Genomic DNA, 23,223 nt, shown 5'->3' with positions numbered 1-23,223 from the left:
CACACCTCAGATCAACACCTCTGTCACACCTCGACCTGGCAGTTTCCAGAAGCTGACCCTTGGTTGTGCAGAGCAGTCATTCTAAAGCTGCCACCACTCTCTAAACTCGACTCGAAAATGGTTTGAATGTTGCAACATCAATGTTTGATTAGGTCTAAATCTGAATAGAAAGATAATAAACTTACAGAATTGATGGACGGATCTGAGCCACCCCATTCATGTTTATGCCTCAGAAGAGGACTGCACTGGTACTTGGGTAGGACTTCTTTCAGTGTTTGGCTGTAGGCTGGTTCATAAACACTTTCTGTGGAGCCCTCCTGGAGAAAAAAAAACTATCATCAGCAACCATAGTGACAGCAGCTTTTGTTTAAATACAGTACAGCGATCAGGCTTTGTTCAATCTTTCAGACTAACTATATGCTGTTGTTGAGGCTCATCAAGGAGGAATTGTCTGGAATCAATCATCAGTCCGACTACACAAAACAAAATCAATGAAGAGCCTTACATCGGGGGGAGAAGAGCATGTCTTCTAATCTAATGGTTTGGCATCCACACTGATGTAATTATGCTGCATGTACAGCGTGTCACTCAAATATGTGTAATCAATATCCAAGCACTTTGGTGTACTTTTTGTGCTTAATTTCCTCAGTCCAAGGGTAGTGCAGGTCAGCGTGCTGCCATGATCACATCAATTCAGTCAAAATGCCTGGCCATGTGAAAAGAAAAGGCTGGATGTGAGAAGTACTCTATGCAATATGGAAAAATTGATTAAAACTGAGAAAACTGAAAGCCCTTGGAAACTTATGGTAAAACATTTTAGGCAAAAAAAACGAATCTCCAAAAGTCCTGGTAGTAAAAAAGATGAGTCAACGTCTGTCCAAAAAAGTGCACAACAAAAAAAAGAGAAAATAAAAGAAAAGATGAACACATTTCACATTTGTGTTTGTGTCAAATGTCCATTTGGAAGATTCAGTCAACATCCCTCAACCAGGGCAGTAGCTTGATACACCAAGATCACATGTTTGGTTATTTTTCTGGAATTTGGAGTTTAATGACATATTACACGTGTATTATATTATTATTTTAGACTAATTATCTTTAAATTTGATTGATTTTAGGTAATAAACAAAATGAAAGTCAAAAGGATTTAATATTCTCTAGAAGCACATATGTTACATTGTAAAAGAAGCTTTGAACAATGTTTAGACCATAATGAAGGATCATAACATTTACAGAAGATATACTTAAATGAATGAATTAATAAATTGTGACATTTTGAGATGTTTCTTAATATTTATAATATTCTACAGAGCTGGGTCGGCCATATTTATGTTGGTGGGTGAGGTTCTGCTGGACCTGCCCATAACCTTCATCTCATGACAAACTCAGCTTATGTTACAAACTGCTTGTATCATTGTGAATTAGTCCCTCATGTCATGTTTTCATCAGCTACAGCCGCTGCTTGTTTATGTACAGAACAGGATGAACTGACGGGTAAGAAGCCCAATAATCTAAACCTTACGAAAGTGACACAGATACTATAAACTGATAAATCCTGACATGTAAAACAGCAACTTTTGATATATACTTTTCAAGTTGCATGTTTTGGATTTACATCTCCCCATTTTTAAATGTTCTCTATTTGTATATCATTAGCCATAGGGTATATTAAAATACATACAATAAAACACAAAGTTTTTCAACCTTAACTAATGGGATCAGTTGTGTAACCACTGACTTAAATCTGTCGTGGTTTGTTCAGGCGAAAAGAACATCTGATGCTGCTGTGTTATTATGGTTTTGAGTTCATTAGTCTGATGACATATTGTACTACTGTTAGTTAGTCTACTACTCACTAGGATTCTTCCCGAGAGTTAAGACTCTAATGTAGCACTGGCCAGCTATACATTGTCACTAATTAACTTCATCTTTATTAACTGATAACAAATGCAAGAAATGGTATTTATGCACTAACACTGACTGTTATTACATTATAGGAACAAAGTTGGAAATGTCTCAGTTTAACATGTAATACATGATAAACACAAATATGAAGGTATTACACTACATTTACGGTTGTAAGTAGCCCACACAATGCAGCAAATACAAGCACAGCAAAGGATGACTACGTCTAAAAACCTCAATGAATCTTAGAAAGAGGGAAAGTTGTTTGCAGTTTTGTCGCGGTCCCCAGAGAGCCCATTTCAGATCCTTGTCAACAACAATAACATCACCAGTCCCTCCCACAGCGGCACACCGACTTCCCTCTGCTTACCCGCTCTTTTAAGGCTGCGGGAACTAAACAAGTTCTCCTAACAGACAAACCTAAAAGTTATAGCTCAGAAGTTTAATCTTACCAGCGTGAAGCAGAACAGGTTCATGTTTGAAGGTCTGTGCCAAAGACAATGGAGCCAAGTGGAGACAAGCTGCACGCTGTGGCCTCTGGACACTTTCACACACACATGCACCCTCACACGCCCCTGTGATGCAAAAGCTCACGCAGCCCCCATGCTGTCTACAGCCCAATGGCCTAATCCTAGTTTAAAATCCCTAACATAATCCAATAGATGCAGTGAGCCATCACTGTCCAACGCTGGTCTCAGAGAGGGCCAGGCCACCCGTAACAGGACAATAAACAACACAAATGCACAGACGGTCTTTGTTTGGCATGTGTCTGAAATGATTATGATAATGACCTGATAGAGATGAAGCAATCACTAAGTGAGGTTAGACTTCTAGTGACTGTGTTGACTGAGACAAAAGACTAATTTATTAATGACTTTTCTGTTGTTATTCACGCAGAATAAAGGGATCCATCAAGGTTCTGTCACATGTAATCAAATGTGTTTCATGTCTGTTTGTGTCTGGACACACATTGAATTCAAGATTTGCATAATAGAGTCCAGGAATACTTTTAATCTTATTGTTTCCAAACTTGACAATTGATTTGACAATAAGAACAAGTGCATCACATTATTTCTGTGATGGAAATGAATTAACTGGAAAATATCTATGAGACAAAAGCATGACTTCACCACTTTCATCCCACATTAATGCAATGACTGAGCCACTCTCTTCATTTCAAACAGCCTGTGTTGCAGGGACACTGCAGAGACATTTAATTCTTCTCAAAGTAGTGATACCTGAAGAAATATCAGGGTTTCACTCTGACAAATCCCATAAATCTATAAATACATACATACAATTTTTATTACAGTCATTTCTTTAAATCTATTCTGAGGATAAACATCAGTTTACGTTCTTAAAGTCAGAGGTTCCACTTCTTATTCCCTGTAGGCGGTGGTCTCACTCAGGTGGCGTCTGAAAATAACATTATTACAATGATTATTGATGTCAGGCTGAATGTTAATCTCCTCTTGAAAGCCCCAGTCTCCCGTTCCTCCCTCATACAGTTGTCTACACCTTCTCCTGCCCCGCTGTCTTTCTGTCTCTCATACAGAGACAGAGAAGACCTTTCATGTTGTTGTGATCAGGGCTCCGCTGCAGAATTAGGTCAGAGAATTAGGACAATATTTCTCTGTTCATAAGAAACAAAGACGATACTCTGTCTCAGAGAAGAAAATTCAAGAGCCTTACTTACTGTTATCTATCCAAAAGTGTAACTTACATTTCCATGTCTGTGCTCACTGCAGCAAGGATTTATTTTTTACTATTAATCCTATTTTAGAGACATTATTGCGAATCAAATCTGGAGTAGCAAAATACCAAATAAAAATGCATTGTTTTAGTTATTTCAAGTTAAAGTAGCATGTTGTAATCTCTTGGTAAAATATACTTCCATTTCGTATGTGTGATTAAGGATAAATTAAATTAGATTTGCATGACCATTATCCTTTTTGTAGAATACAGTTTACATTTTTTGTAATGCATGTTATAGTTTTTAATTATTATTGTTTATGTGTATGGTATATGCTCAGAATGCTTTTTATGAAGGAATATTGTCTTTAATTTCTTTCATTTCACACACTGATGTGAATACAGACACTGAAATTCAAACACTTCTTAGATTATTTCTTTTCTATCTTTTATTTAAATTTTATTTGTCAGTGGTCGTTTCACTGAGCATGAAAGCTATTTTTCAGTAACGCCCTGCTTCACACTCACCCAATTACACACATTCACACCTGGAGGCTGCCCAGTACAACGACAGACTGATCTCTTGGCCACTCAGCAGTTAGGGATTAAGTGCCATGCTCAATGGCACCTCAACAGTGGTAATAGCTGTTTCTCTGTCCTTTAGGCTGATCTCTCACCACAAGCTCACTGTAGCTCATCTGGCCTCACTATCCTCTAAGTAGCTATTAGTGTTGCAGCGTATTTAAAATGTTATGGCTGCATATTTAATATGTTAAGACCACTGCTGGTGGATTCTGACCCCTGCTGTAGAACATCTGCCGCTGTCTGAAGTACTGTATGAAATACTGGCCTGATTTAATGTCTTTGGAGGAGTACTTTAGCAATGTGCACTGTCCTTAAGTTGGGGGATTCACAAGATACAGATTCAAACAAGACAAAGAGTCTTCAGTCATGCTGGTGACTCTGTGAGGACAAAGGCACAGCTAAATGCTAATGTCAGCATGCTAACATGCTCAAAATAATGCTAACATGCTGATGTTTAACAGGTATGATGTTCACCATGTTCACTGTCTTACTGTCGCTGTTAGCATGCTAGCATTCGCTAATTAGCACTAAACGCTAAGTGCAGCTGAGGCTGATGGGAATATCATTCATTGTGCAGGTATTTGGTTATAAACCAACATATTGGATGATATAATCCTCTAGCACCACACAGGCAATCATAAATGTTTTAAGGATACATTGTCTGGGAGCCATGAATGTCTGCACAAAATTTTGTGACAATCTTGTTGGTAGGTGTAGGAATATTTCAATATATTTATGGTGAAAAGTCAGGGGATCACCAAAGTAATCAGCATTCATCCTGTGATGAGATGGATATTTATACCAAATTTCATAGCAATCCGTCCAATGTTGAGATATTCTTTCAGAATTAGGAGTGCTCCCTCCAGAGGCACTTTTTCACAGCTTGAGTAAAACTCCTTGTGATGAGTGGAACTGGATGTGTAAAATTAGTGGAGTGCTCCTTTAACCAAGTGCCTAAAATGGTGAAACTCATTCGCAAGAAATGGTAAAGCTACACCATTTTCATCATGCAGAGATCATATACATATATGAAAACATATCCATCAAAATGGCACTTTTGGCCATTTTCCTGTGAGAACAGTGATGGTATTGAGAACTAATGGACTGCCCTCTACTGGGACCAGTCAGGAATACAACCTAATAATCAGCACTGACAAAACTAGTTTGTCAGTCTTTTGTGTCCAGATGAGCAAAGCACAGATATAGAATAAGCCTCTAGTGAAACATCCCAATGTATAATAAACTTATTATCATAGTTTTTAGCTCTTTATATCTTAGCTCTATTATATAGCTATTTAGCTGATACTCTAGATGGTGTTTTGTCTTTTTTACTCACCCTTAAACCCGCCTCTCGTCGTCTTGCTTTTAGTCATTATATTAAACTCTTCTCATTCACTGTATCATTTTCTGGAGCTGCAGTCTTCAAAGGTGCAGTATAGCAATGCTGACATTACTCCGACTGTTTTACATTGCCCCTGTAGATGGCAGTGTCACACCTACTGATTTCAAAGTGGCTCTGAGCTCATCTCACCTGACAGTAGAGCTGAATTTTATACTGTTAATATCAGTGCTTCTTTATTGTGAAAAACTGACATTTTTCAGCTTTATCTTCCATAATATTCTACATGTGTTTATTTAAATTATTGAAACTCCTTCAGTAATTCCCTCTTGTAATAACTTGCAGTATGCGGCGCTCTACATTTTGAGTCTTAGAACAATGGCTGTCTTGGGACCTTATACTACTTGCATAAATTTTATCCTATGCAGCAACAGTTATTCTTGAAAAGTTTAATTAAACGCCGTAGTTCTTCTTCTGGCAGTATGAATATAATATGATCCATCACTTCCCATTATATGCCCTCCACTGTGTGTAATTATAATATTAAATCACAGTTACACCTTCAGCCTAAACCTGCTGCTGCTGTAGGTAAAGTTTGACCTCCAGTCGCAGGCAAAACACAGAGTACAATTCTCACTTTTTCAGACATGTTCGTCCAAACGGGGGTTGGAGATTACACCTTTGACCCCGCAGCCAACCTCCCATTTACCCCAGAATTCCTGGTCTGACCTCTGACCCCAGGACGCACAGAATCTCAGCCCAGAGGCTTCGACCTGGTGCCCTTTATTGCGACCTTTTGAACTTTTGACACCCCCCAGTCAAAAAGTGAAACAGTTTGTCCCCTTGGAATAAATGACCTCTCGTCCCCTTGTCCCGGCAAAGGTATGTGAGTACGTTGACCCCGCTCAACCTTTCATTAGCGCTTCCTTTTATTACACCGCTTCCTCCCTGCTGCATCGTCAGCTTGTCACAGATTGGGGGATGGTGCAGGGGAGGGGGGGGGGGGGCAAAATGATAAAGAGGAAGAAAGCACAAGAAAGCCAAAAGAGAAAGAGCGATAGAGAGGCAGAGAAGGGCGGAGAGAGAAAGAGATAGGGATGTAAAACGAGGGCAGGAGATAGAGCCCAGCAAAGATAGATTGGCAGCATCTGCTGCGTTGACTGAAATGTCACCTTTAAATGGCTTCCCTGTCCTTGATGCCGGACCTCCCTATCTGATCTCCATTCTCCTTGGGAGTTGTAGTTCTGATGACTTATGTAGGACACAAAACAGATCTCTTATAAAATATAGAACCAGTTCAAGATAAGCTTTGAGCAAAAAGAAAAACAATTTCTCATGCCTCCTGTGGCTCTGTGAGTTCTACTGAAATTGACTATTTGAATGTTAAGTCAAAGGTCATTGTGCCATGTATGAATAAGATAATTGGATTTTGTGGCTTCCTGATACTGAGAGCTTACCGGGTGATGCAGCTACTCGCCCCAACAACTGTAATTCATTTTTTCTCCTGTTTTGCCCTCATATGATATGAAATCTATTTCCTTGAACACTGCTGGTACAGTAAGACACCTCTACTCATCCTGAGCACATTTAGCTTAGATGTAGCTGAATACCTCAGTTGGATAGACATGATTTTCAATGTAGCAATGAGGATTTAGCTTTAATGCGCTCAAAGGAAAAAAAGAATTTCCCAAAAAAGGCCTAAAAAGAGAAGAACATTTATTGTGTATTTTATATAAAATCCATGCAGCTAAATCCACCCTGAGGCAAAAACAGCACATCCACATCTGGAAGGTGGCAGATCTTGTTAACTGTCACTTGACATGAGATGCAGTTGACAAGTGTAAGAGATATGTGTGTGTGTGTGTGGGGAGGGGGGTGTATGGCATTGGAGGGGTGGGGGATCCACAGCATTTTGGGGCTAAGTCAGATCATGCTGACATTGCCTCCTTGTGGTGGCTTGCCACAGGGCACAGCGGTGCCACACTTGATGTCATTTCTATCTTAAATGTCACTCTCAGTAAGCCCATCACCATCTACTGGCTTGTGTCCCTAGGGCCGCATTCACCCTTCAACCTTACAGTAATGTAGCAAAGAGGAGAGGGCAGCCAGACCTCGTCTCCGGCTCTTTAAGGCTGCTGTTTACTCCTCTTTTACATAATCTATTGTGTCACTGTAGGTCATTAAACGCGCAGATACACTGAGAAATATAACAAGGCTCAGCGGACTTGTAAGAGCTGCATTGTGAGAGCTTATGTGTGCAGTGGATGGTGTGCTCACTGGTCTTACTGCTGGCCCTAAAGTGACCTTTGATCCAGCGTGACCCTGAGGTCAGAAGGTGCCCTTTCATTCCCACTGGTGTGGTGACAGTCAGGCTAATTACCCACACTGTGTGTCTGTTAGAGCCATAAAAGGAGTTATGGCTGTAGGATGACAAAGCACCGTAATGCTGGTGCTCATTTAGTGGTGCACTAGTGCTGTTGTCCTCTGTATTCATTAATGAATAAAGTGTGGGCAGGGAGAGCACCAACATATCACAATGGAAGAAGCCTCCCACTACATATAGTATCCTAGTAGAACTATGGGTATAAAGAGCAGAGTTTTGGTTCATCATGGTATCATTCACGCTGAAAAACAATACTTTAAGCTCTGTAAATAGTTATAAAGCTATTAATGTATTATTATGTTACTGGGTAACATAAAAGGGATTTATATAACACTTTCCTTTTCAATAAATACATCATATTAAAATGGATTTAGAATCGAATAAGCCAATCAATGTGTAAAAATAGATTAATATCTAAATAAAGAGTGGAATTCACTTTAAAAGGAAAATTAAAGGGGATTATTTTATCAATTCCAATTTTAGTTGAGTAATTGGTTCCATGTTTACTTTTCCATCTCACCTCTATTTATTATCATAACAGTTTCAAGGACACATTTGCACACACCGGCACAAAGTTCAGTTTGTGCACTTGACTGCATGTCCAGTGGTGGGTTCTTTTTAATATATCTCTCTTTAATTGAATGCATTTATAGATTGGACTGAATTCATTTGTAATGTTTTTCATTGATTTATCCTTGTAATTCCAAATTACATACCAATCCATGAATGGCATCATAATTTAATCAAGTTATTGATGAATTAATTTATTCATTTGTAGTGTTTTAGTATAAAGGATAAAAGAGCATAGTGTTCCTTGTACTATTGCACTATATATTTCATATATTGGTTATGTTTTGCTTATTTATTCTGTTTACAGCCAGTTTAAAAAGAACACCCTTATGATTCAGAAACATCACCACACTGATGTTTGTTTTTCTGCAGTATAAGTTTTCAAAGTGACCATCAAGCTTACTGTTCAGACTACCAAGATAATATTCAATGAACATTTCATAACAGCTATCGGCAAATTGTTTTAGTTTTCCAGCTTGCAACTTTACTGTTTTGGTTCACTCTCACCGTTGTCATAGTGTTGTTTTCAGCCACAGCAGGCAGCTGTTTTCAGCAACACAGACACAGTTAGCGGCTAGCTGGTGAACATAGTGGAGCATTTAGCAGCTAAAGAGTCACAAACTCCTGTCAGGAGTTGGCAGTGACCAAAAACTGAACTAAAAGAAATGTGAACATTGCACTTGCATTCATCAGGTGGTCAGAAACACAACTCTAAATGAATGATAATGATGCTCCGTAACTGCTGGATGTGTAAAAGTGCTAATGTATGCTAACAAGTTTGGCATATCAACTTCAAAGGTCATAATAAATTATTGTTCATGTTATGTTTCAGCTTGAACTGTTGCACCTAAGTGGCCAAAAAATCAGCAGATGCAGGTTTTTTTTTTATTATTTTGTATTTATGCCTCCATCTGTCTGTCCCATTCTTGTGAACACAATATCTCAGTAATGCCTTGAGGGGATTTCTTCAAATTTGGCACAAACATCCAGTTGGACTCAAGGATGAAGTGATTAGATTTTGGTGGTCAAAGGTGGTCAAGGTTACTGTGACCTCATGTCTGTCCCATTCTTTTGGACGCAATATCTCAGAAACGCCTGGAGGGGATTTCATTACATCTGGCACAAACGTCCACTTGGACTCAAGTGGGCATTTTGGTGATCAAAGGTCAAGGTCACTCTGATCTCACAAAACACGTTTTTGGCCATAACTCAAGACACTTAATACATTTTATTAAATTCCTCCAAAGTCTTCACTACTAATATTATATGAGTCTGGACAGACATGGATGTAAACTACAACTTGACTGGCATACAGCTATGAGGCAATGTTTCTAGTTTTATGTGTTTTGAGGCATTTTTTGCTTTTAATGGAGAGCTGACAGTGGAAGAAGCAAACAAGAAACAAGGGGAGAGAGGGGTATGGCATGCAACAAGGGTCCCAAGCCGGAGTCGAGCCAGGGACGTGCAGGTACGTGGCATGTGCTGTAACTATTCGGCTACCAAGGTGCTCTGCAGGATATGACTAAGCTGCCATCATAGATACACGTGAGTCATTTATGTGACATTTAGTTTTACCCATTATGTAAAGGTATGATGAATATATTTACAGCTGGCAAGTTTCTGATGTGGTGATAAATGACAGTCTAGAAAATATATATTGTCTATGCAATAAAAATATGTGTGACAGCTGAATAACTCAAAGAGAGTACAGTATAGTAAAAAAAGATACTCTATTACAGTGAAAAAAAGTGTATTTGTGGCCCATGGGTGATCTACTGTATAGGGCTTTATGATTTAGCACAGACCTCACCAGATACACACAGTTCTCTTTTCTTCAGTCAGTATCTTTCCCTACTTTTCACTGTAAAACTCAGTTGCAGATCAGAAGAGTTTCTGTGTTTTCATTTTATGACTTAAAGCGGTCCTGTGCGCTGCAGCTGCATAACTCACCCACCACTTTATCAAAGGCACAATAATGAAACGCTTCCTTACAACATCTAAATATAGAACGCAATGAAAGTGGTGTCAAAAAACAAACAAACACAAAATAGATAATCCATTTGTGACCCATTTCTGTCCCTGTGTGAGCTCCATTGTTTGGAATAATAATAATTGTAAAAAAAAAAAAAAAAAAATTCTCTCCCCAGGCACGTCAATATCTACAAAGCCCTCGTCACTGACAAAGGGTTTGTCACTGTGGGACCATGAGGAAATTAGGACTCCTGAGCAAGAGGCTTGTACAACAACCAACACCCTCCTTATAAAAAAATAAAATAAAAGAGAAGAACTGTCGCTTGTTATACCGCCAGTGTGATCCCACTTCTAATTTTGAGATTCCCACCCCTACATGTGCATTCAAGTGTGTGAAGCCCAGAGCATTAGTGCTGCCTCTCTGATCGCACGGCGGCAGAGGAAGGACATTGTCACCATGTGTGTTTTTAATAGGATAGCAAAATAAACCTGTTTTCTGGTCAGCAATTACCCATTCTCCTGGCTCGGTGTAAATTAGGAAAAGCTGCAGAAAAGAGGCTTTGAGGGCTATAAGAAGGAGGGGAGGACATAGACAGGATCTCAAATTAAGGTCTAGTTCATTTTTCATTACAGTGACTTACACTATAGCTTCGCCTCAGCTCTGCCGATCCCCGCTAACCCCTGTGTGAACTGTACTGCAGCCACTGATGCTGCCTACACGCCTCTGTTTTCTCGAGTTTTCTCATCTCATCTCTTCTTTCCATGTGATGGTGTGTTATCAAATGTGTTTGCTGGCTTTGTGTTTTCTAAAGCAGTTATGCTGCTGGCAGGGAGGAAATCAAACACCTCTCTCTTATGGCAAACCACAGAACACAGGAAATCCCCCTCTGTTCTGAACCACAGGGCTGACTGTCACGAGAGCTCAGACAAAACAGAGGATTATGACTACTCTGTACAGTCAAGTGGCATGGAGGATCGTTTCACCATTTGGCTTTCTGGGAAGGAGTTTCAAACAGGCTTCCTTTTAGGTTTGGGGTTTATGATACCGCAGTCAAGGATGGAATAGGTTTTCGATCACATGTCAAATAAGGGCATTGCTCAAAGGCTGGTGGCAACTGTATGGATGGGATGGATGTGATATATGTCACTTGTACAGTGTCTGGATGGAGGTTGTTCATAAATGTGAAGGTGGAGTGCATAGAGAGGCCTCAGGGGCAGGTGATGTGCTGCCGTGATGCCACCTGACATCTTCCTCAGAGGTGTTTCAGGCAACAAATAGCAGCTCTGTCTGCTGTCAGCCTGTAGGCCACCTGGGGGGTCAGGCCTGACACTCTGCACCCTGACAGCGCAATCCCCCACATCAACCTCCACCCCCCCTCCCCCCTCACCCTCCTTCTTCCCAGTCCAGGGCCAGGCCGGAGCGCCAGAATGCACGGTGAGCCGTCACGGCCGATGAGGAGTGACGCCGGTGAGGAGGGAGAAAAATCCCTCTTTCCTTAAAGTGCAATGAAAGGTCAGGAGCCCTGTATCACTGGGAGAATTACTCACCACGCTGCCTACCTTGACATCAACAGAGAGCCGACCTGCGGGGAATGAGCGAGAATGAGACGAGGAGAGAGAACAGGTGGAGGGCTGGAGAACCGCGGCAGATAGGCGGTGAGGGAGTAATGAGTCGGGAGGTGTGTGTGTGGGGTGGGGGGGGACGGGATGACAGGGTCAGTGGGAGGTGGAGAGGCAGGTTGAGGTAATGGGCTATCGGGAGCATGTATGTGTGTCCTGGCGTATGAAATCCTGGTGTGTCTGAGCTCTGGTTGGAGGGGAGGTGAGATGGGGGGGGTCGTTGAAGACGTCTTGCCCATGCAGCACTTCATCACATTCAGTTTTTTTATCCACGCTTCCTGAACTTCCACTGCCTGTTCCGCTCCAGTTGGCTCTCAGCGGACAATGCGATCAGAGTGTCCCTGCATGTGCATTGTGCAAGCATGTTCCGGTCTTTAGTTAAGATGTCAATGGTGCGTGCACCTCCCCAAGGTCAACATCCTAATGAGAAATCTCCAGGGACAACAGTAATTATCAAATAACAAAATGCAAAGCCAGCCAAAGTGCAGATAATTATTCTTGGGCCCACCGCTGATAAAAGGTTTGATTGCAGAGAATTTTTTTTCCCAAAAGTGAGAGAAAAACTGCATGAGGCGATGTCAGATACTGGTAGCTTGTCAGTCGTTGTCAGGGCCTGCCACATTTAAATTCTGGAAACATCTGCTACTTCATACATTCCCTCTAATAGCTTTCTTTTTCCATCAGGGTTGTCTCACTATCTGACATGATGTAGTTATGCACAAGACATTCACTCAATATTTAACAAAGCGCACACTATCTGACTGCACGGCTTTGTGGAATTCTCTCAACCTGCCCGCACATAACAAGAATTTAAGCACATGAGCACTTGGTATTTGACTGCTCCGGAGTCTGAATAGCGTGGAGGGAGGCTGAGTGGAGGATTGAGATTGATCAGCAGTGAGACAGTGGCTGTGCCGCTCACTGAGTGTTTCTGATTTTTTAAGGTCACCCTCACTAGAGCCAAAAGGGCACATCAATTTTAGAGCCCTCATGAGGAGGCACCGCGTCTTCTCCTCGATCACTCAGCCCCCTGTGGAGAAACGACATCTGAAGGTGCACTTGATTTGTGTGGAACCTGGTGCCGTGCATGATCGGAATAAAAAATAAACCGACGCAACCTGGGCAAACAGATGGATAGCGCCTCAACATGCGGCGCTAGATGGCTTCAGAGAACATGTAACAACTGGAAGGCAACTGATTAGAAACTTGGCAGTTGTCAAAAACAATATGGTGCTCTGTAAGTTATATTTACTGTGCATTATATAATATAATATAATATATAATATAATATTTGTACTGTACCAGATTACAACACCAGTGTATATTAAATGAGCAGAAAGAAATGTAGCTGAACATTTGAACTTTTTCCTACCCTTGAGACTTGAGAGCAACAAGTTCAGCTGTCAGAGCCATAAGCATAAACATGGTTATGTCTTCATTTCACAAAAGGAGAACATCCCCAACAGCTTATGAACTGGGAACAAACAGTCTCTAGTAATAAACTTCATGAATGAAACTGACTTTGGATGTATTCAAAGTGAAATGCATAATTGCATAAAGTGTAATTGGCCCAGACATGACCTCCCCTTCTTTAAAAACAAAAAGGTCAAATAGAGTGTGAGGCTGCTCAACATCCACATCCAGTAACGCAGTTTTGGAAAGCAGCGCAAGGACAAAAACAATGAGGCGTTCATCCCCGAGACAGCTTCAGGGAACAGCAGTGAGTGGGAGGAGAGTGAAAAGATAACATCACCAAAAAAACACAGACAAGGAGAGGGAGAACGAGGGAGAGAGCAGGAGGAGGAGGAGAGTCATCAGAGATCAGGGTGACCCTGCGCCACTCAGGAACATGTTCTGCCTATAAGCTAAGGGAAAAGCCTAAAGTTTGCCACTGAGTAATCACAACGCTGTCAAAGTCCCGGGGACTCGGCCTTGGCAGTGACCATGTTCCAGCAGCGCAGGGCCACGCTGCTCTCAAAACCCCGGAGAATGCCTGATGTGGCTGAAGCATGTTTTGGCGAAATGTTTAGCCAAGTCTCCCTGAGCTGACAGCAGAGAATAAATATACACCTGCTCTTAACCCTCATACAGTAAGAGGTTAATGGAGACACAACAGGCTGAAGAATTCTCAAAACTAACCTCACAAAGAGGAAATATTTTGCATGAGGGTGACAAAGCGGGGTGATTCTTAGGAAGCGTGCTCACACAAACATCACAGCAGATGGTGTCTTGCTTTGATATATGTCAGGTTTAATGGAGCCTACCTACCATCAAAGCAAAACAAACCCCTTACTTAAATTGAGTGAGTCTGACCAAGATGTGCATTAGCCTGTGGCAAAAAGGACAGAGCTGTCTGTGGTCACAGGGACTTAAAAAATGGTGGGCAGCAGTTCAGCTTTTCCTCAGTAAATAACCATATATCCAGGATAACACTGACAAAAAATATAATCTCAGTTGGATGGAACAAGAGTTTGGTCACAGTTTGTGGACTTTTTGCTGTGCCACACAATTAGCATAGCTAACAACAAAACACATTGCAAGTACTCATAGGGGAACTCCACTGATTCTCCACATCAAAGTGTGTTTACAGGTTTTTGGGAGTAGTACTGCAGATACGGAAAAAAATTATACAAAATCTGATAAATTGCCTCAATTGATGTCACTTGAGTCAGTTTGGGTGGGGGCTGAAGACTATAGGTTTGAAAGTGAAAACAGTATGTGGGTGTGAAGTTAAGTAAGGTTACCAAACGTCTGTAGCCTGCTCCTCATGTCTGCTGGAAGCTAGCAGCTCCAGGCTACATTAGCCGCAACCAGCATAACACACACACACACACTGTACAGTCAAGTGCATTGAGTTGACTTGCATTGTATTTCATTCTCCAGTTAGTAGCAACTGTTGATTTCACTCTTCTGCATTCCAGTATGTAAAGCACACCTGGCTACAGAAGCCGTTTAGCTTAAAGCTGCAGAGCACGCCTTAGTTGGGTTGAATCAAGGTCGAATTATGTTCCAACGGTAAACAAGACAGATTTCATTTTTGACTGGACCAAGACCACTCCCTCAAAGGGACTTTGAGATTGTTTTGGTCCGCACCCGAGTACAATTGCTGTGTTCATCTGCCCAAATGAATCGTACCAATAGGGAAAACGAACTAGAGTCCAATTCAACCAGCCTAAACAAGGCAGGTTTGAAACCATCTTAAAACTTTCCATTGTGAGTCTGACAGTGTTATAGCAGTACAATAGTAAATCTGTGGAGTACACTTTTAACATCTTGAAAGCAGAAGTTTCAAACAAATATGCATCTGATGATTTATTTTGTTTTACTTATTTTGCTGTAGTGCATGAGAAGTGACAAAATGTCAGGGGTTAAAGGATAAGGCTGGCGATATTCTGTATTTTTGTTATTGTAAACAAATTCCATGAAAAGAAGCCATGAACAACCAACTTACTGTGTTGCTTCTATGCCACCTTTCTGTAGCTTTCAGCCCCAAGCCCATCTGCTAAAGATGTATTCTTTAAAAACAGGTGTTACAAGAGCCCATCAGTTAAGACACAACCATGTAATTTCCAGCCTTACACCTTTGTTGCATGTCACACTCCTCTCTACACAGGTTTCCCGTCTCTCTAATTTCATCTGTCAAATAAAGGCAAAAATTCCAACCATAAAATCTGACAAATTCCCTAAAACAACTGGGCATTGTAATTTTAGCAAACATTACCCAAACAGGGGTAAATATTGCGAATTGAGCTGCAGATTTGTGTGTGGGATTGAATCAAAATAAACTACAGTGTGTGTTCATGGCATTGATGGAATAGGTCACCCAGTGCAACAGTGTGGCTTAATGATGTGTTTTTAATAGTTTATAACAACAGAGCTCTTTCACACAGAGGAATTAGAAATATCAGGCTTTGACACACACAGGCAATACTTGGTTTTCGTCTTTTCATGGGATCTTATCCTCTAAATAAATATGTATCCAAGACTGAGACTGAAATCCTGGAACATTGTTTAATCTATAAACCAACTGACCAAATGACCAATTGTTCCCTCTTAACCTCCCACAACATTTATACAACAAATAAATTCATTCAAAATTCTCCACTTCATGATCCACTGATTATTTTTTTTAACATGTGTTATGAATTCAGTTCAGAGTATTTGCATTTGATTATTTTAAACACCCTTTTCATTCCACTTCTTAGACTTACTATTGCATATTTATTCTCTTTCTCAAAACAGTGTTTTGCAATTCCTGATAAGTGTATTAAAAGCTGACTCTCAAAACACAGCCTCATATAGTTCATGTATAGTATAGTTCACAGCTACAGTAGCCTCTCCCTGCTCCTATGCAAACTAATAAAGCTACTAAAGCTGAACAAGGGCAGCTTAAAATGGATAAACCCACCAGAAATGACAGGCTCATATTGACCCCATACATAAACAACATGGGTGCTGAGACCTGGGGACACGCTGAAATCTGTCTTGTTAGGATTTAATGCAGCGGCCGTCCCTCCTTAGCCTGACCCCTCTGAAACACTGCTGACCTCTCCCTTAGGTCCTTTGTTAGTACAGCAGCTCTTCAGTGTATACAGTCATTTGCATTTTAGAATTGTTAAACAAATACCCACACATGACTCCTTCTCCCTGCCACCCACTGTGACCCTCCACCCACTCTCTTCACAAGCCAGCCAAAGGTAATAGCAGTCATACGGTGCTGTGAGAAGAGGGGAGGCTGCTCCAAATGTTAGCCAGAGAATGGGGTCAGAGGTTGAATAATTTGTATGAGTAAGAGGGAGAAACATTCAACAAAAGACATAAAAGTTTAACAAGCTTTGCAGCATTATCATCAACATGCCAGAGACTCCTCAACTTGATAGCAAATTACTCCATTCAAATGGAGCCATTTTGTTTAATTCATTAAATGGCTCACTGCACCATTTTGTAGACACAGAGCCGTAAAACTATTGCATTATCGAACAGGGGCCATATGGACTCGACATGACACCGTCCCCGTGCACATTAGCCGATGATGTCAGAAGCAGGGAGACGTATTTTTGCCACTTGGCATTTTGGAAATGTGGTATAGCCAGTGCTGTCAGAGCCTGAGTGTGTAGGACTGCAGATCAATAGCCTGCTAGTGGGTAGACAGTGGCGGTGTGCTGCAGTGCAATCTGGGAGTTTCCTCTGGGGAGGAATAGGTCACAAGGGGTATGGAGCGTCGGGGCTGCTCATGTTGTTTAAGATGGGAGTACAGGCTAGCGCTGTGTGTTTGTGTTGCAGCTGCTGATGCGTGAAATGGAACTCAGGTAGCTGGGCGGGCCTCGGGCCTTCGCTGTATCTTCCGCCAAGTGATTACTTTACTCCATTGATTTTTCTCCCTCCTCCACTGATCTGAGAAGATCACTGAAAAGAGAGAGAGGGAAAGAGAAAAAGAGAGAGGGAGGGGAGAGGAACCATTGATTGACCTAGTACCAAGATTCAACGATTGACAGCAGAACCTTGAGTGGCAATGCTCCCTCTTAGCCTGCTAATCTATGACTGAGATCCTGGGTACATTCAGAGAGTACTGTTTCATAAATCCTTACAGATAGAGGCCAAATCTTTTCCTATCCAAACATGTTGTGATATTCAGGGAAAAAATGGGGCTCTACTTGTGAGAACCCATTGCTGTCACATTGAATACGCTGTTAAGAACATCTTAACCATGTCTAATACTTTGCCTCATTAGGAATATACTCTATTCACTGCTCATCATGGTTGGCTGTGCATGCAGTATGTTTGTTTCTTTCATGGTCTTATCAAGGTTTGTTGACCTGGCAGGGCTGAGTAAATATATTCATGAGTTTTTGAATGGTTTATTTTATTTTCATAATGCAGTGCATCTCTCAGACAGCATGACATCTCTAAGAATCAAAACCATACCTCTTTAGCTCAAAGGATTGCATAAACACATGTGTAAAAGGTGCATGTCATTACCATAAGCTACATTGGATTTGTATGTGTAATGGCTAAGTGTCTATTAAAGGATAATTGCATTTTATTTTTATCACTATGTTTAGTTCAGTCTGGGGGCGATCATCTGCCAAGGCTTCAGCCACTGCAGACTCAGATGTGGATTTGAATGAGTGAAATGAGTCACAGAGCGTCTGACGCCATAGCGGTTGATTACCACAGCGTGCAAGCAACTTGGTTTGTCTTAGAAATGCATGAATACTCACAGCAGAGTTGATACAGCAACATTTTCTAGCCCTTTATAAAAGCAAAACGCAGTTGGAGGGAGTGTCTGTAATCAGTTCCAAGGGCTTGTCTGACATGCTATTTTTACATTTTAAAGATTAAGTCTGCAACTATTCTACGTTAATGTTATTGTCAGCCAATCCCATGAAAAGGCAAACCTGTATACATTGCCCTGCTGTAGTAAATACTCATTTGAGCACCAAATGTGTATTAATCCGCAGCTGAAAGTAGTCCCCAAAAAATACACAATTTATTTTAAAAATGAAAGTATATACATGAAATCTGTTAACACACTGTTGGTTTTGGTCTTTTCATGGGATTTGCTGGTAAAGAGAAAAGATAGTATATTCAAGTATACTCAGGATTATATTTGAATCCTGAGGTACATAAAGAACTATTCAGATTTTTTTCATCATTTTGGTTTTGATTTCTATCAGTTACAATATATTGTACCTGAGTGCAAGTGCTCAGATGATAAGATAGGTTGTGAACAAGCCAACACTTTCACTAGATTATTAAAACCATTTAAGTGAGTGCACCCCAAATGTCAGTAAACCATTCCCCTTTGGTTTCTCTTCTGAATATGTCAGGGATTTGTTTAAAACTTGTCTGATTGTCTTCTTTTTGCAATATTGCTGCGTTCCCACATCACAGCAATTACCATGGTGACTACAGTGTCATTATTACTGATAAGAACAATGGACAAAACTACAAAAATAGCTCCATGTTGTAATAAACCAGAATTAGCCTTTAACCATGAAGGAGAAAGTAATGATTGAGTGTCTTGCCCAGCAGTACTTCAGCAGAACGTGCTGCTGCAGCAGGGGTCAAACGTGCCATACTAACTGTAACCTTCCATTAAGAGAGCAGTCACTTTGTGCATACGGTCATCCTGACACCTCGCCTGCTCACCGATATCTATGGATCTCTACTGACAGTGTGATCAAGCTCAACAACGTGAGTATATCCAACACCATGGAGAAACATAAAAGATTACATATCAAGAGTACGCAACGTGAAGTCAAACACAAGTCAGCTCTGTTTATCAAATGATTGAACAGTAAAATTTTACCCTGTGTAAGAGTAACTGCAGTTTTGTCCGCCCAGCCGATACAGAAGGTCAAACACAGCGGTGTTACTGGAGCATCATTAGGCGAGGAACCATGTAAAGGCCACTGTCGTAATTAAGACCTGAGACCTGTGCTTAACATTGGCACACTCTGGGTCTGGAGAGTGATAAGTGCTTGATCCTGATCAATAAGATGCACAGCCCCGTTGCCACTTGCAAAATCAATATTGTTTTATTTGCTGTTACAATAGGCTTGTCTGGTTGCAAATGAGGTCTGAGCCGCAGAGTTACTTTGGAAGTGGAGACCTTAGCCTCGACTTCTGTCCCAGTCCGCCTTAATGAATAGGCCAATAAGTGTCTGCACTAGTGACCTCTCCAGTCGTATGCCTGGGGGAGCCCTGCTGGAGAGATCCCAGAAGGTGGGTGTCATTATCTGAACATACCCACTGTCAAATCCACATGCAACATTCTCAAACTGACTAAAATTTCATCCAGTATACTGGATTAGTGTTGTATTTAGCAATTGTAGCACAACTGGACTAATACTAGCAATAGGAAGTTACTTATTTATGTCAGGGTTGAGAAAAAAGTGTCACCTTCAAGCATTAAGACTAACTGCAGCGATTAAGGTCTCTCTAATGTTAATTCCTTCTGACACAAGACAGTCTCAAATATAATGGAGCGCATTGTATCCATTAATCCTCTTCATATGTTCTGTAGATACAGAGGTGGGATGAGTTAATCTGGATTTAGCAAACACGAATCCTAGCATTGAGCCTAATTGTCATGATAGAGCAAAGATGGGGATAGGAACAATGATTTATAAGATAGGAATCGGCTGAGTTATGGATGGCGCTGGGCAGTTCAGATAATAGAGAAAAAGGTCTAGAATAGAAGGTCATTAATAGACTCAACAAATCTATTCATTCAGAGAAAATGTACTGTGTCCCTCCACCAGTCGAATCATAGATCATGCTAATGCTCTGGCAGATTTCACCTCCCATCTCGACTTGCTCGCCACTGTTTAATTTGGGGTGATATCAGCTTCATCAGCTCCACACTGACACACTCTTACATGTGCTGGTTTCAAAGGATGCTTGTTTTTGAAATTTGATTTTCAGGAAACTCCAATACTAATATTGTGTCAGTGCTAATATGTCATTATTGTTTGGAAACTGATGAATTTAAGACATACACAGGGGACTGACAGAAAAACATGAGCATCTGTAAAATATGATGCAATGCAATGAAATTGCCCTGCAATTAATTACCTTGACTAAAGTGTATAATGGTCAGTTTTTATTGATGCGGTATCTGTTTGTGCAACTCTATTTGTAAGGTTGTAGTTTTTGGTGTTGCTGTATTGGATTTCATTATATTGTGCAATGTTTTTGTTATTCTGTCCGACCCCTATGTGTTGCAGTAGTGTGTCTGTATGTATATACTACTGTATAATATGGTGTGTGTACATAACTGGCTGATAACATTGTCAGCAGCTGTCTCCCGTATCTCACAGGTGTCGGCCCTGCGTGGTTGTCAGACTCACCTTGCAGTGACCTTTTCATGCAAACTATTCCAGCAAAAGGACAAACAGGAGACAGACTGCAGCTCAGCCTTGACTGCGGCACCTTTTCTACCACCTTTCATCTGCCTGTCATTGCCTGGCCTCCTGCATTCTCCATTATCACCAGCACTCATACAATCAAATCAATAATGCTGCACTTAAGGCTTGTTCACCCCTTAAAGATTTAAACCCCCTGCTCTATATCCTCACAGACTCCACCAACTTCATTACAGCACCGTGCCAGAAAATATTTGCCACCCCTGCTGTAATGCTTTCCTTCCCCTCGCCATAACTCACCTGGGTTTCACCTATGGGGCGCCATTTTGTCTCAGCCAAACGGTGGTGCTAATAAGGCTCCATAGCTCTCTGTGATTATTATCAGTGACAGGCACGGTCAGGGACCAGCAGCTCTCTACTGCCCCCCATGTACATCAGACGCTGTAACCCACTTGCCCCTGTGGCTCTGGCCGACTCACCCTCTTGCCCCTCTGACACACCAGTGCACTGGACTTGTGGAGGGACGGAGGGGGGTGCAGGGGTTGGCTGCTGCTGTTACCCACAGCACTGCCTGCCGCAGCCAGGCAGCCAGGCCCTCCACGGCCCTCAGGCTGTTCTGTCTGTTCAGCATCTCCCTTTAACCTTCATCTAGGAAACAATAAAACAAGAACAGAGAGGAGGAGGAGGAGGAGGAGGAGGTGGAGGGGGGGAAAGAGAGGGTGTGAATTTGTGTGTGTGTGTTAGTGCTTGGTGTATCTGTGTGGGGGGAGATAGAGAGAGATGCTGTGGACATTTGACACATCTCCTTAAGCCAATGTCTACTTTATTATCTTTGGCAGTCCTTATTGGTTGCACTAATCAAGTGGAAGGCAGTAGCGCTGTGTCGGGGGCTAACACACTGCGTGTGACAAATATATTATTAACTGGAGGGAGACGGGCGACCTTGGCCGTGTCACCTGAGGACCCCGCCGGCGCTCGCTCTGCCAGCAGGAAACGACCTTCATATTAAATCCCCGCAGAGGTCAATAAACTAAATAATTCACAAAGGTTATATGCTTTGCACTGAAATCTGCTAAAAGAGAGAAAGAGAGTGAAAGAGGGAGGGAAGATGGCAAATCTTTTAACTTGTGAGCAGCTAAACGAGGACTGGTGTCCTTGTCAGAGTGTAGTCTCTTTATCATTGGGGGGCGTTTATATGAGCGTGTCAGAGGACGATGTAAATCCTGAATCTCTCTCTATTTCCTCACTGCTGTCACTCTTCGATCGATCCGTCATTCTGTGGCAGTGGCAGAGGTGGTGGGGGTTGGCCAGGAGGAGGGGGGGGGGGTCAGTTAACATGATAGCCTTTTTTAACATAACAGCACACACAGCTCTATTTATAACCGCACTGACAACCTGTAGTTGATCAGCCTATTGCTTTAACTATGTTTGAATAAATCTACAGAGAAAACTGTTTTGCTCTTCTGTTTCTCTATTGAATAGTTTCCTTGTCTACAAATGCGTCACATGGTACCACATGCCTGCTCCATACTTTGTCATTTTTTAGTTTTATGTATTTCAAAGTGATGGATGCCTTCTGTTTGTGATAGTCCACGCAGGGCTATTCTTGTGGGCAGGAGGCAGACCCGACACAGCTAAAGGTCACGGTTAGAAAAAGAAACGTCTGTCTCTGCATCATTGCCAGACTGGGACAAGAGGGAGGGGGTCACTAATTTAATCTGCGATACAGTCATCAGTGTCAGTTCCCAATTACTGGAAACTGTTTTAACGGGTGACGCAGGCTCTGTGGATATCTGGTATTTTTATACCAAAAGAACAAATCTCAACAAAACATTTAGTCTTATTTAGTCTTTCAATAGTTCCATTTGCAAAAGGACTTTGAATTAGAACATTCTTGTATCCATTGATACTGTCTTGGTACTAGTGGGCAAGGGGAGGTGCTTTGGAAACAAATTAAATGATCAAAGCAGAACTAGTGCTGTAGTGAACTTTAATGGATAAGGCTGGCTATTTTCCATATTTTTCTAATTGTCAATATGTGCAGAGTCAAACCAACAAATTGATCCTTTATACAAGTGTTGTGTGTGTATCCAAAGCTTGATATACATCTTATTCCTCTGTAGACCTCCGTTGTTGTCCAAAAGCTACGTCAGTGAGCCATACCGCTACACTGGGTGACATGTACCTTCCCCACAAAGATTTTAGTTTGTTTACTAACGGCTCCAAAGACTAGTAACAGTGATCACATTTTCATTCTCCGGAGAGTAGTTCTGTGTACGGCAGACACC

The 23,223-nt window shown here is 41.4% G+C and overlaps 1 protein-coding gene across 1 annotated transcript in view; it reads right to left on the bottom strand.

The window, feature by feature from the left end:
* Positions 1-23,223, bottom strand: part of samsn1b (SAM domain, SH3 domain and nuclear localisation signals 1b) — a 60,868-nt gene that overhangs the window by 11,768 nt on the left and 25,877 nt on the right. The window contains exon 2 of the mRNA XM_044370015.1: positions 186-317. The gene's annotated coding sequence lies outside the window, so the exon portion shown is untranslated. The remainder of the gene's footprint in view (positions 1-185; positions 318-23,223) is intronic.

This window comes from Thunnus albacares, chromosome 13 (assembly GCF_914725855.1).
Source record: "Thunnus albacares chromosome 13, fThuAlb1.1, whole genome shotgun sequence".
Lineage (NCBI taxonomy): Eukaryota > Metazoa > Chordata > Actinopteri > Scombriformes > Scombridae > Thunnus > Thunnus albacares.
This window is presented reverse-complemented; position numbering and strand designations above follow the sequence as displayed.